This window comes from Nicotiana tabacum, chromosome 24, assembly GCF_000715075.1.
Source record: "Nicotiana tabacum cultivar K326 chromosome 24, ASM71507v2, whole genome shotgun sequence".
NCBI classification, from domain to species: Eukaryota; Viridiplantae; Streptophyta; class Magnoliopsida; order Solanales; family Solanaceae; genus Nicotiana; species Nicotiana tabacum.
Genome location: NC_134103.1, coordinates 2,788,849 through 2,804,263, shown reverse-complemented (window position 1 = coordinate 2,804,263; position 15,415 = coordinate 2,788,849). Strand labels below are relative to the sequence as shown.

Sequence of the window (15,415 nt, the reverse complement as noted above, 5' to 3'; positions counted from 1 at the left end):
TGGACCCAAAAAAAAGATAAAAAAATCAATAAAAGTGAACCGGAGGAAATACTATTTTTCAACATTAAAATGCTAAGTAAATTTTTGAAAGTAACAATTCCATTCAGTTCGCTTTCGGAAAACTTGCTGGTCGCGGATTAGTTCGTTCTGCGCCGCCAGCGGCCTCAACTCAAAGGCGCAGGTTAATCGTACGAACGAGATATCCAGCAACAAGAAGAAGGAAAAGGATTGAATAGAGGAACTCCCGAGCAAGAGAAAGGACAATAGAAACCATCAGACACCTTGGATGCATTAATTACAACAATTTCTCTCAAATAGTCTACTTGATTATTTAGATTAGCTCACCGTGATTCTTTTTTAAAAATGATTTTAATTTCTTGCGTCACATAAGATAGAGGTAGATATCACTTATGAGATCACACCGGATATACTGCTATTATTGTTGTATCATGATTCTGGTGCAGTATGCAATAGTATTATTATTTCTAAGAAATGTGACATGAAATGTGGTATATAGCAAAAACGATTGCAGAATTAGAGGTGACAATCACTTGGCTTGCGTATGGAAAAAGTTATTTTGTATTACACATAAGTTATTAAATTTCCTTTGACGTAAGAAACAATTCTAATAAAATAGTAAAGAGGGTTCAAAATTACTTTAAATCATCACAGATTCGAATCCCAGGTGTCATATTTTTGAATTACCTTAATACAAAATCGTGTCCAAGCCACCTGGTTGTATAATGCTTTAATGAAGGAGATTAATTAATTTTATCAAAAAGTAGACTAACTACTGTCACATATTAAAATTCACTAATAGTGTAAAATATATTTAAAATATTAATGCATATAACTTAAATTCATATTATTAAGCTACACATAGTTCACTCTATCAAAGGAAATTATTTTGTACGCATTCTCTTGCTTGGATTTTAATTGGGTATTATGATTTTACAAAAAATGAATATTTTTATTTTACTATATTAGGAAGTTTCTCATCAGCATTTAGTGTGTATGTGTCACGATTCGAAATTTTTACCTTCTGGACCGTGTTGGCGCCTAACATTTCACTTGCTAGATAAACCAATGTTAGAATGTAATTAGCCATTTTAATACAATTTTAAATTAATTAATAACAAAGAAACAAGTGCGAAAATAAAGTGAATAATCCATAATAATCGCGATGTCTAAATACCATCCCAGAACTGGAGTCACAAGTGCATGAGCGTCTAGAATAATACAAATAAGGGTCTGAATAAATTTAAAGTTGTCTCAAAGAAAACTCACAGCTAAAATAAAGTAGAAGGGGACTTCAGAACTGCAGACGTTGTGCAGTTATACCTCAAGTCTCCTCTGGGTAGCTGAAATCCGAGCAAGTCTATGGTACGCCGATGAGACCAACTCTGAAATCTGCACAAGAAGTGCAGAGTGTAGTATGAGTACAACTGACCCCATGTACTCTATAAGTGTCGAGCCTAACCTCGACGAAATAGTGAAGAGGCTAAGGCAAGTCACTTAAATTAACCTGTACGCAATAAAAGTAATAACAACAATAATAAGAATAAAACATATAACTCATTTCAGTTAAAAGCAACTCGGCAATCATAATTAATTATTATTTTAATCAATTTCTGTTGCGGCGTGCAACCCGCTCCAACAATATTACTCTTCAATAAATATCCGTTGCGGCGCGCAACCCGCTCCAACAATATAAACTTAAAATATAATATGTTGCAGCGTGTAACCCGATCCCCCAATATATTCCTTTTCATTTCCGTTGCGGCGTACAACCCACTCCAACAATATAAACTCAAAATATAATCCGTTACAGCGTGCAACCTGATCCCCCAATATATTCCTTTTCACTTCCGTTGCGTCGTGCAATCCGCTCCACAATATAATTTAACAACTCTTAAATATAATAAAAATACTCCTATAAATACCACATTCAGTAAAATATTATTAGGCAGCAAGGCACACAACATTTATAAATTATTTCGGAAACAAGTAATGTCAAGTAATAATTAATTGTGAAAATTAAGGAGAAAATAGGCAATTTCATATTTAATATGCTAAATGTCAAATAGCAATTAAGACACATAAATCAAATAAGCATGTAACACTTATTGCATGGATTCAAGAATTAATATTTGACAAGGAATATGAGAGAAACAATTATTATGATAATTAATTCATATCTTAAGAATAATTTATAATTTTTAAATAATTATACAAACAATTAATTTGACAAAGTATAGGCACTCATCACCTTGCCTATACATCGTTACACATGAAATTCACATAGCAAATAATTCAAGGGTTTTATTCCCTGAAGTCAAGGTTAACCACGACACTTATCTCGTTTTGTAACCAAATTCAAGATTCCAATAAAACCTTTGCCTCGCGAATTCGTGTCTGAAATCCTCAAATCTAGTCGTAAACAATTCAATATACTCAATACAAATCGTAGGAATTGATTCCATATAAATTTACTAATTTTTCGGATTAAAATTCAAAATTTATTTTAATAATTGACAGTGGGTCCCATGTATCGAATATCAAAAAAATTTACAAAATTCGAACACCCATGCCGATACGAGTTCAGCCATATAAAGATCATCGAATTCCGACATCGGATTGACCTTCAAATCTTAATTTTATATTTTTCGAAGATTTTATAAAAATCTTATTTTTCTTCCATAAATTCACGTATTCATGATGTAAATGAGTATGGAATCATGAAATATAATCAATATAGGATAAGGAACACTTACCCCGATGTTTTCTTGTGAAAATCGCCCAAAAATCGTCTTACCCGAGCTTAAAATAGTAAATAATAGAAAATGGGGCGAAATCCCATTTACAAAACTTAAGTTCTGTTTACCTAGGTTTTTATTCGCGATCGCATAACACAATTGTACAGCTGCCAATTTGTTTTTGCTCTTCGCGAACGCGAAGCACCATTTCCCAGCCTTATGCGATCGCGAACGGCTGAAGGCGATCGCATAGCACAAATCGCGTGCTACAGCTTCTGCCTCGCTCCTTCTTCGCGAACGCGGCTTTGCCCAAGCGTTCGCAATACCTTAGCTTCTCCAACTGTGTGATCGCGGACAATACTATGCGATCGCATAGTACAAATTTTCATCAGTGCTCAATAAACCTTTGCGATAGTGGATAAAGCCACGCGATCACATAGAAGGAAACCAAAACTGGAAAATACCAGATTTCCAGCCATCTGTTCTTGAACAAAAATAGTCTGAAACTCGTCCGAAACTCACCCGAGCCCCTCGGGGTTCCAAACTATATATGCACACCAGTCCAAAAACTTAATACGGACTCGCTCGCGCAATCAAAATACCGAAATAATACCTAGAACTACGAATCGGATACCAAATCAAATAAATTTTTTAAGAAAACTTTAGAATTTCTAATTTAACAATCGGACGTCCGAATCACGTCAAACCAGCTCCGTTTCTTACTAAAGTTGACAGACAAGTCATAAATATAGTAACGGACCTATACCAGATTTCGAAACTAAAATACGGATCCGGTATCAACAAAGTCAAATATTGGTAAATTTCTTAAAGTCATTAAGCCTTTAAACTTCAAAATGTTGACAACATGTGATAACTCGAGCTAGGGACCTTCAAATTCGATTTCGGGCATAACCCAAGTCCTAAATTACGATACGGACTTACCGGAACTATTAATATACTAATCCAGGTTCGTTTGCTCAAAATGTTGACCAAAGTCAAATCAATTGAGTTTTAAAGCTCTATTTCACATTTTAATCAATTTTTCATATAAAAACTTTCTGGAAAATTATTCGGACTGCGCACGCAAGTCGAGGAGTGATGAATAGTGTTTTTCGAGGTCTTAGAACATATAATTAATTATTAAATTTAAAGATGACATTTTGGATTAATGTAGCCGCAGAACTTACTAAGCATATAGTTATGTTGCTTAACTGGCACTCTATATAGGTGCTAATAATTTGATGAACGATGCAAGTCTTAAAATAATAGTGTATGAGATCACCTTTGAAGTCGATATCCTTTATTGTTAAATAGAAAGTCATTCAATTAACTTTTTCCTTTATTCGTACAACGACTAAAATACAAGGAAACATTGAAAGAAACACTAAATTCAAACCAAGATACAGATTCATAGTAGGGACTTGTACTAGTGTTTGTTGCATTTGCAAAATTATGTGCAATTTGCACGTATTCTACGGCATAACTATGTCGCAATAACCAAACAGACAAGAACAACAAATCCAGCAATCGTTGCACTCTTTTCCGATTTCACAAGTTCTCCCACAAGTTAAAAAGTCATTAAGACGAGGGAGTAAGCTTCTTTCGAGTCAGTCTTGAGAGATCATGCTCAACATTCTGAATCGCCTCCACTTTAGAACTTGAGAACCATGACAAGTTGACTGAAATATTTCACAATCTAATTATTAAAATCAAATTATGAATAATATAACATGAATAAAACTCACATTTTTAAACAACATGGGTAGGAACATATGTATATTTGTTACATACGAAATATGTACATCGTCACATATGTTCCATCATGCATTTGTAAACACAATAATATCAGTTTGAATGTAGAGATAAAAGAAGACATATACTAACTAGTGGTTGTCACGAGAAGAACAGTGAGCACAAGACCAAACTTGAGCAACATCGTGTTATAAGGAAATAGTACTTTACACTTCGTGAAAGTTCGTGCATGAGCATTTTATTATCTCCTGAAGCGCGTAATTTATAGACCTCTCACTTAATGATATAACTCTCTCGATTGAACTATAATCGTTTTTTTTTAAAAGTATTATTAATTAACATTTTTAATGTTCAAATTGCCCGGGCTCACCTCCCCTAGTAAATAATGAAGTCTACATAATTTTAAATAGCTGTCTCTCCCACACTTTCTTAAAAAAGAAAAATACATTTTATAATAGTTTGTAAATTGTGCAAGATACTCTAATTAATGTGTTGACATGATCCTTTATTTTCGAAAAATGCACGTGGGATTAAAGGTAAACCTGATCCTTTACATTTTGTCATTTGAATATGGCTACTAATTAAATATGTTATTAAACTACACGCAATGCATTTTATTAAAGGATATTGTACACATCTTCTTTTTGTACACACTCTTCACTCTGGTTTGGATTTTAATTGGGTATCTGGATTTTTTGAAAAGCAAATTCTATTCCATTACTAGGAAGATTCTCATTAGCAAACATAATTATGTTTCTTAATTAGCCGGTACTCCTTATAGGTGGTAATTATCTATATCTATATATTATTAAAAGGAGAGGAAAAAGTATTATTCTTAAGCCAAGTGGCAGCCTAGAAAAAAGCCACAAGGCATAAGTAGTTAATAATTAGTTATTGGTTATTGTTTTTAAATTTAAATATCTATAAAATAATAAAATATAATATTTTATAATAAAAAACTAAAATTAAAAAAAAACTTTCCATTCAAATTGGAGAGTAGTTTCAAGTTGGAGTTTTTAAATTTATTTAAAATAATAATTAGTTATTTAGTTAATAATTAGTTATTGGTTATTATTTTTTAATTTAAATATCTATAAAATAGTAAAATAAAATATATATCTTCTCTTATATTACAAAAATAAAGTGAGCAGACAAAAATATTAAACAACATAATATGCTAATAATAGTTTCTATTGACAATGTAAAAATACTAAACCTTGGTACATGGCATAAGTATTTAATAATTAGTTATTTAGTTAATAATTAGTTATTGGTTATTATTTTTGAATTTAAATATCTATAAAATAATAAAATAAAATATTTACAATAAAAAAGCTAAAATTAAAAAAACAATTCCATTCAAATTGGTGAGTAGTTTCAAGTTGGAGTTTTAAAATTTATTTAAAATAATAATTAGTTATTTAGTTAATAATTAGTTATTAGTTATTATTTTTAAATTTAAATATCTATAAAATAGTAAAATAAAATATATATCTTTTCTTATATTACAAAAAGAAAGCGAGCAGACAAAAATATTAAACAAAGTAATATGCTAATAAAAATTTCTATTAACAATGTAAAAATACTAAATATTGGATAATAGATTAAAGAAAAATATAGAATAAAAAAGTTATTCAATGACTATATAAGTCCCTTTAATTTAATAGAGATTTTATTATTGGGTATATATTGACAAATAAGGTGACAAGTGAAATTTATTAAAGAAATATGATTTAATATATTCAAACAAACTCGATCATTATTTAATTTAATTAATATTTTTTAATATTGACCGTAAATCACGTGAGTACAACTATTAGTAGGTGTTAATGATACTCCTTTGAGAAGACCCTTTGCATGTGACTCAATTAATGAACTTACGTATTCTGCGTGCTTGATAAACAAGGTTTAAATATATTAATTAAGACGAGTTTATGATCTGCCATATTATATTTTTAAAAGTTGCACGTGGTAAACTGATGCACTTGCTTGTAGTGAATGCCTTTATGTGAACTATAAGTCAACTCAAGGTGGCAATATATTTTTGAGTGCCACTGAGTATGCTTTTGTGGCTCATTATAAATTTGTATTTAGTTTCGTGATCACATTTTTTTTTATACATAAGAAATTTATTTTTACACATAAGAGATCTTTTTTTTAAATATAAGAAATCTAAAAAAAATTATTTTCTTACATTCAACTTTGTAAAAGACCACCGAGGCCTAAAACCTCGTAAATTACGGATCCAAACTCCAAAGCATATTATTAATGAAATTAAAGCTCAAACTCCTCCGGTCCAAAATACTTAATGTTTTAGCCCCTAAAATTTGGTCCAAAATATTTGATATTTCACAAAATCAAGAAAATATTTAAAAATAAAATTTCAAATTTACCTTGACATGTTTCTAATTTAATATACAATTTTAATGCATAGACTATATGTAACACCCCGTATATTCGGACTAGGTGTGGATATGTTAAATGAGTATTAATTTGATATTTTAGACATATGAAGTCCTAGCGAGATGAGTATGGATGAAAATAGTTGTTTCAGAATCAAGATGGAGAGTGAGGTGCATAAGATTCGACAAAATCGACTAAGTTTACAAAAGGTCCGTCTTTCAGCAGGATTTAGTGAAGTTGTGTAAGGAATTTGGGAAACCTCAAAAGATAAAAGTTGTAACCCTTTTAAATAGCTTTCCAACGATATATTATTGAGCCCGAACGGATCTCTGTGTAAAACGTTATGTGCATTTTACAGAGCAGTACGTAATATGCTCGCCCAGGTGCGCGCCCAGGGGGTCACGTGCGCGGCCGCGCACTTGTGGCAGTGCTGCTGCTATTTTGCACGGTCAGGTGTGCGGTCAGGCCTTCAGGTGCGCGGGGATGCACCTGGAGGGTCATTTTTAAAGCCCTACTTCGTCCCCCACATCCCAAATCACAAAACACACTTGCTCTAGAAAGGGAGGCTCTCAAGAACCTAACTCCTTAAAGGTCTCTCCACCGTCCAAGGTAAGTTCTAATGGTAATTCTAAGTTGATTTCAATTCCCCAACACCTTATTAACATAGGTAAACCCTCCAAATCATTAGATATTCGATTGGAGCATCATTGTTGAGAGAAGAAATCCTAGAACTCAAATTCAAGAGGATTGAACTTCAAAAAGGTAATGTCTTCACCCTCTAATTGATTATACCATTGGATTAATGATTATAGACTCTATGTTCATGAGATATGAGTTGACGGGTTTGATAGAAAAGCATGAAAAATTATAGGTTTGGTTTGTTGATTGTTGACTATTGGTTAAGAGTGTTGTTTATCTTATTGGTGAAGAAGAATGATTTTGATTATAAGAAACTTGAGATTTTAAAATTTATCTAGGAGTAAGGTATTGGCTTGTTGGGTATAGAAACACCATTAATAAGGGTTATGAAGCTTTATGCCATCAAGTGTTTGATAAAATACGTAAGTGACCAAAACATGAGTATTGTTGCTAATTTGGAATCCCTTTGACTTGTATTGATATAGATTAAAGTTGAAAGGGTTGGCGAATGTTGTATTATGCTCAAGAGCAGGAAGTTAAGGTATGTGAGGCCAACTCTCTATATTTGGGAATGTTAATAATTCTCCCTACAATACGTTTCCTTTACAACGTTACTAATTGCCTCAGAAATATAGTTAAGCCTAGTTTCTTGAATAGTTGCAGAATTTCTATTCTCTAGCTTCCTAATTAGTTCATGACTTTCATTCTGAACGTTGTGAGCTCAGTTCGTATTCAATATAGACTTGGGTTTGATGTCCCCGAGTCTCAGTATAGCTTACTCAGCATGCCATAAACAATTGAAGTTTCAGTGTTTATAATCAGTTCAAGAATACATGTCTCAGTCTAGTCCTATTCAGTATTCCAGTATTATGTAACTCAGTGTGATTCAGCATTTCAGTATCATGTACTGCAGTATGATTCTTAGTTCCTGATTTTATTTGGGCCTGAGGCCGCGGTTTATGCTTTATGTATCTTTGGGCCTGAGGCCGAAACTTATACTTTATGTATTTTTGGGCCTGAGGCCGCAGTTATGTATATGCATACTTGGGCCCGAGGCCATAATTTGTGCACATATATATATATTGGGCCTGAGGCCGCAGTTTAATATTCAGATAAACAGGTTGTTCATCATTTAGAAGAGGGAGTATTCATATCCTTACTTCCTTTGTTCAGTTATCAGTTATTAGTTATCATTATCATTTCAGTTATCAGCTACTACCTCCATTCTAGTTTATGTGAACCTATTTTCTTTTTAGTCCGTTCCAAAAAGAATGACCCCTTTCTAAATTTGGAAATAATTTTGCTTAAACTTATAATTCTATCCTTAATGACAAACTTTTATAACCACACAAATACTCTGAGTCCCTTTTTGAATTGTTTAGGACCACAAATTTCAAAAGTCTTTATTTTTTCTTAAATTTTGTGCCCAATCAAACAGGTTCACATAAATTGGAACGGAGGGAGTATCAGTTATCATTTTAGTTTCAGTTTCAATAGTTATCATTCCAGTTATCAATTATCAATTATCAATCCCCAATTATCAACTTAGTTTCAGTTTCAGCATTTATAATTATTTCTTTCAGTTACTTTACATACCAGTGCAATTCAAGTGTACTGACGTCCCTTTTGCCCGGGGCCTGCATCTCACGATGCAGACAATGATTTACAGGTTGACGATTCAGAGCGCTAGGATTCTCATACCAGCTATTTTGTGAGCCTCAGTTCTTTCGGGGCATTATCATCACTTTGTAGTCTTTCAGTATTTATAGATAGTTAGTATTTTCAGTACTTCATTAGAGGCTTCATAGACTAGAGTAACAGTTAGATAGAGTCACAAGCATTTCATGTTAAGCTACGTTGGCTACAAATATGTTCCAGAATTGTATTAGTATTTCCGCACTTGATTTATATCATTCAAACTTTTAATATATCAGCATGTACTAGTTTATCTTCCGCATTCAATATGTTATGATATCACATGTTGATTCAGTTAGCCAGTTGGTTCGCTCGGTCATATGTAGCTAGGCACCGAGTGCCATATTACGTCCAGGCCAAGGTTCAGGGCGTGACCCTATACATTTTTTTTAATTATGTATTTTAAGAATATTTTAGTCAAAACCCCTCTTAATTTTTAGGAATAAGCCAGTTTCTTAATCTATGTGTCCAAACCTAAAACATCAATTATTTTGGACCAGAGAGAGTTTCATGCTTCAACATTCACGTGTCATGACACGTCATCTTCAATATATAAATACAGTTTATTCCCAATACAGATGCATTACAACAACTTCTCTCAAATAGTCTAATTGATTAAATTATAGTAATTCACCATAATTCTGATGCAATATTATTATTATTATTATTATTATTATTATTAAATGTGACATGAATGTAGTATATGGCAAAAACGATTGCAGAATCGGAGGTGACAAACACTTGGCTTGCGTCTTCCCTTCCCCCGCCTCCCAGCGGAGCTAGCTTGGATAAAGAGGGTTTAAGAATTCTCTTAACTGAACAATTATATTATATAAATAGAATAAAAATTAATTTTGTAGATTATTTATAAGTTGTTGAATCTTCTTTGATATGAATTTTTTTTCTAAAAATGTTAGAAAAGAGGGTTAAAAAATTACTTTAGACCATCCTAGTTTTGAATCCCAAATGTCACATTTTTTAATTCCCCCAATACAAAATCGTGACTCCGCCACCTGGTTGTATAATGCTTTGACGAAGGAGATTAATTTTTATCAAAACGTTAATGAGAAACTTAATTTCGTGTGTTCAGAAAATATAGATATACATGCCATGTATATAAACACAAAGAAATGGGGATCTATTGCTATGGAAAACAAAGTGTCACGACCAGAAATTCTCACCTTCAAGACCATAATGACGCCTAATATTTCACTTGCTAGGCAAGCCAACGTTAGAATAATTTAAATTATTTTTAACAATTCATCTTAATTAAATAGTAAAGAAACCAATAACCGAAATAATATCTGAATTTAATGTGCAAACCAAAATAATAACGATGTCCAAATACCATCCCAGAACTGGAGTCACAAGCGCACGAGCTTCTAGAATAATACAAACAATGGTCTGAAGAAAAATAAAGATGTCTGAAAGAAAGCACACAACCAAGATAAAATAGAAGGGGACTTCAGAGCTGCGAACGTCGTGCAACTATACCTCAAGTCTCCTCTGATAGCTGAATCCGAGCAAATCTACAGTACGCCGCTGGGACCAACTCCGTTATCTGCACAAGAAGTACAGAATGTAGTATGAGTACAACCGACCCCATGTACTCTGTAAGTGCCGAGCCTAACCTCGACGAAGTAGTGACAAGGCTAAGGCAGGTCGCTTACATTAACCTGTACGCAATAATAATAATAATAATAATAATAATAATAATAATAATAATAATAATAATAATAATAATAATAATAATAATAATAACAACAACAACAACAACAACAACAACAACAGAGGTATGACAGTTAAATCATATCAATAACTGAATCAATTTAGCAGTCATAGCCAATTATTTTTTTTATCATTCCGTTGCGGTGTGTAACCCGTTCCAACAATATTATCCTTCAAATTAATTTCCGTTGCGGCGTGCAACGCGCTCCAGCAATATAAGCTTAAAGTAAAATCCGTTTTGGTATTCAACCCGATCCGACATTATATTCTTTCAATTAATTTCTGTTGCGGCGTGCAACCAGATCCAGTAATATAATTTAACCACACTTAAATGTAAAACTACTCCAAAAAATACCATATTTAATAAGAAATTATTAGGTAACAAAGCATACAATAATTATAATTTATTTAGGAAACAAGAAATTAATGCTTGAATTGACCTCCTGACAGCTCAAATCTATCCAAATTAATTGTATAACTTCATTAAAATTCATCGAAAATAATTCCGGATAATAATACGCCGACTTAAAATTTTATTCCAAAAAGTCAACTGTAACGATCCAGCCGGTCGTTTTGAGAGTAATAGCCCCGATCCCCTATTAACTGCTTTCCCCATATCTATTTCTGCTATTGTGACTTGCCGGGATGATTGGTTTTGAGTTTCGGAGTGTTTTGGGACACTTAGTCCCTAAATAAGAGTTAAGCCTTAGGATTTGGACCGTAGCCAGAACTGTATGAAGACGACTCTGGAATGGAATTCCGTCGGTTCCGTTAGCTCCGTTAGGTGATTTTGGGTTTAGGGGCATGTCCGGATTGTGTTTTGGAGGTCCGTAGCTCATTTAGGCTTGAAATGGCGAAAGTCGAATTTTTTGGAGTTTTGGGCCGGTAGTGGAATTTTTGATATCGGGGTCGGAATCCGATTCCGGAAGTTGAAATAGGTCCGTAATATCGAATATAACTTGCATGCAAAATTTGGAGTCAATCGAACGTGGTTTGATAGGTTTCGGCATCGGTTGTAGAATTTTTGAAGTTTCAAGTTCTTTAAGTTTGAATTGGAAGGTGATTCGTGATTTTAGCATTTTTTGATGTGATTTGAGAGCTCGACTAAGTTCTTATGGTATTTTAGGACTTGTTGGTATGTTTGGTTGAGGTCCGGGGGGCCTCGGGTGAGTTTCGGATGCTTAACGGATCACTTTTGGACTTTGGAAGATAGCCGATTTATGGTGTTCTGTTGCAGGCATTTTCTTCATCGCGTTCGCGAGGGAGTCCTCGCGTTCGTGTAAGGTATCTAGGAAGGGCAGCTGAATTACTCTTCGCGTCCGCGATGTAGCTCTCGCGTTCGTGGAGGTGTGGAACCTCGAAGCTACGCGTTCGCAACATGGTCCTCGCATTCGCGAAGAAGAACTGGAGGCAGGTGAGATTTTGTGCTTCGCGTTCGCGATGAATATCCCGCGTTTGCGAAGGGTCAATCTGAGTGGTCTTTGCATTCGCGACATGTGCATCGGGTTCGCAATGGAGGATTTTTGGGTTGAATTGAATTGTACTTCGCGAACGCGAGGGTGTGGCCGCGTTCGCGAAGAACGACGCGTCTGGGCAGTATTAAAGTTTCCAAAAACGGGGGTTATACCATTTTTATCAAAAACTTGAGTTGGGAGTTCGGATTTTGGACGAGGGATTGAGGGATTTTCAGAGATATCGATTGGGTAATGATTCTTAACTTCTTTGAGGTTATATTTCACTAATCTATGCTTGAGTTCATCGTTTAATTTTGGATTTGGGGTGAAAAATTGAGAAAAGTTCTTAGGCCGAATTTTGGATTTTTGATCGAGATTTTTGTATCGGATTTGAACAATTTTGGTACGAGTAAACACGAGAGTGAATGGATGTTCGCATTTTGCGACTTTTACTCGATTCCAAGACGTGGGCCCCACGGGCGATGTTTGAGTTAATTTCGGATTTTTTGTTAAAATCTTGATTTCATTAATTAGATGAGCCTATTACGGTTGTATTTATGATATTTAATTGCTTTTGGCTTGATTTGGGCCATTCGGAGCCGAATATTCGTGGGAAAGGCATTGTGACCGACTGATTGAGCTTGGTTCGAGGTAAGTGGCTTGCCTAACTTTGTGTCGGGGAAATCCCCTTAAGATTTGAAACTATTTTGCTATGTGAGCGCCGTGTACGTGAGGTGACGAGTACGTACACGGGCTAGTTTTGGAAAACCCGATTTTCTTACTGAGCATCAACATGTTTTCCTGTTATTTTTAGTTATACTATTTTAATGAGTACTAATCTATTTTCAGTTCGTAATTGAGTTATCCCAATATGTGTAGCTATCACGTTTAGTCTAATACAACATGTCTATGTGTTTTAATTGTTTATGTGAATTATGTGGAGCATGCTTAATGAATTTCCTGCTTCTTCCTTAACTAGTACTTAGTCTAAATTGTAAGAATTTCGTGATATAGTTGTATTTCTATCATTCATGCTGCATATTTATTTTGGGACTACGGAACGGTATTCCGGGAGATCCCCCTGTACTGCATATTTACTTTGAGACTACGGAACGGTATTCCGGGAGATCCCCCTGCATATTTACTTTAGGACTACGGAACGGTATTCCGGGAGATCCCCCTGCACATTTACTTTGGGACTATGGAACGGCATTCCGGGAGATCCCCCTGCACATTTACTTTGGGACTACGGAACGGTATTCCGGGAGATCCCCCTGCACATTTACGTTTGGGACTACGGGACGGTATCTCGGGAGATCCCCTGTTGTGTTTCTGTATACTAAGCTGTTACCTTCTATGATTTTATTGTTGTTAAATTTCAGCTTTTATTTTATTGCGATATTACACTCTATATTGTTTTATTATATATATGTCAGTGGGTCCTTGACCTGACCTCATCACTACTCGACCGAGGTTAGGCTTGGCACTTACTGAGTACCGATTTTGGTGTACTCATGCTACTCTATGCACATGTTTTTCGTGTGCAGATCCAGGTGTACCTTATCAGCCTCACTATCAGTGAGCCGGGACAGCTTTAGAGACTTCAAGGTATATCTGCCGCGTCTGCAGACCTCGGAGTCCCCTTCTACTCTTTCTCAGGTCCATTATCTTCTGTATTTTTCTTTGTTAGATTCTGATGTATAGAGACACTACATTTTTCCTTCTGTAGTTTGTAATTCATGATGTTCTGGGTTTTGGGATTTGTTGTGTATTTTTGAATTGTTGGTTAAATTTATATTTTTATTTCATTATTCCGCAAATGTTAGGCTTACCTAGTTGTAGAGACTAGGTGCAGTCACGACGTCACACGGAGGGAAAATTGGGTCGTGACAAGTTGGTATCAAAGTTCTAGGTTCATAGGTGTCGTGAGTCACAAACCAGTTTAGTAGAGTCTCGCGGATCGGTACGGAGACGTCTATACTTATCTTTGGGAAGCTATGGAACTGTTAGGAAAACATTTCACTACTTTGATTCCTTGTCGTGCGAAAATTTGTTGACTTCAGAGATTCTAAATTTCTATATTCTATTCTCTCACAGATAGTGGGGACACGTATAAGCGGATCTAATGAACAGACACCCGCGCCCCCTACTAGAGCCGCGAGAGGCCGGGGCCGGGGTAGAGGCCGAGGACGTTCACGTGGTGCAGCCAGAGCACCCTCACGAGCTGCTACAGAAGAGCCCCCAGTAGCTCAAGCAGGAGGGCAGACACCTGAGATACCTGTTGCTGCACCAGCCCTCCAGGAGACTCTAGCCTAGTTTCAGAGCATGTTCAACACCTTAGCTCAGGCTGGATTGATTCCACTTGCTCCTGCCACATCTCAGGCTGGGGGAGGAGCATAGACTCCCGTCATCGGTACTCCATAGCAGAGGGTTCATGTCGACCAAGTTCCAGAGATGGTACCAATACAGCCGGTAACTCCAGCTCAGCTCGAGGTTAGGGCAGCGGCTTCTGAGGCGGAGTAGCTCAGACTTGAGAGGTAGAAGAAGTACCACCCACCTACTTTCAGCTGATTGGCAACAGATGATGCTCAGGGTTTTCTGGAGGAGTGTCATCGTATTCTACGTACTATGGACGTAGCGGAGACGAGCGGGGTTTCTTTTACCATATTCCAGCTTAGAGGAGCAGCCTATCAGTGGTGGCGTGCTTATGAGTTGAGTAGTCCGGTTGAGGAAGCTTCACTTACATGGACTCAGTTCTCGGACATGTTTTTGAGAGAGTATGTCCCTCAGAGCCTCAGGGACTCATGGCGCGCGGAGTTTGAGCAGCTACGCCAGGGTGCTATGACTGTGTTAGAGTATGCAGTTCGCTTCAGTAATTTGGCCCGACATGCACCGGCCTTAGTTGCCACAGTTCGAGAGAGGGTTCAACGGTTTATTGAGGGTCTCCATCCTAGCATCCGGAGTAGTATGGCCAGGGAATTGGAGATG

At 35.6% G+C, this 15,415-nt stretch overlaps 1 long non-coding RNA gene across 1 annotated transcript; it reads right to left on the bottom strand.

Moving 5' to 3' along the window:
- Positions 1-4,034: 4,034 nt before the first annotated feature.
- Positions 4,035-4,737, bottom strand: LOC107829606 (uncharacterized). Its single transcript, XR_001657978.2, has 2 exons — positions 4,641-4,737; positions 4,035-4,435 (listed from the first exon to the last, which is right to left on the bottom strand). It is a non-coding gene; the product is annotated as an uncharacterized LOC107829606 (long non-coding RNA).
- Between the last annotated feature and the right edge of the window lie 10,678 nt (positions 4,738-15,415).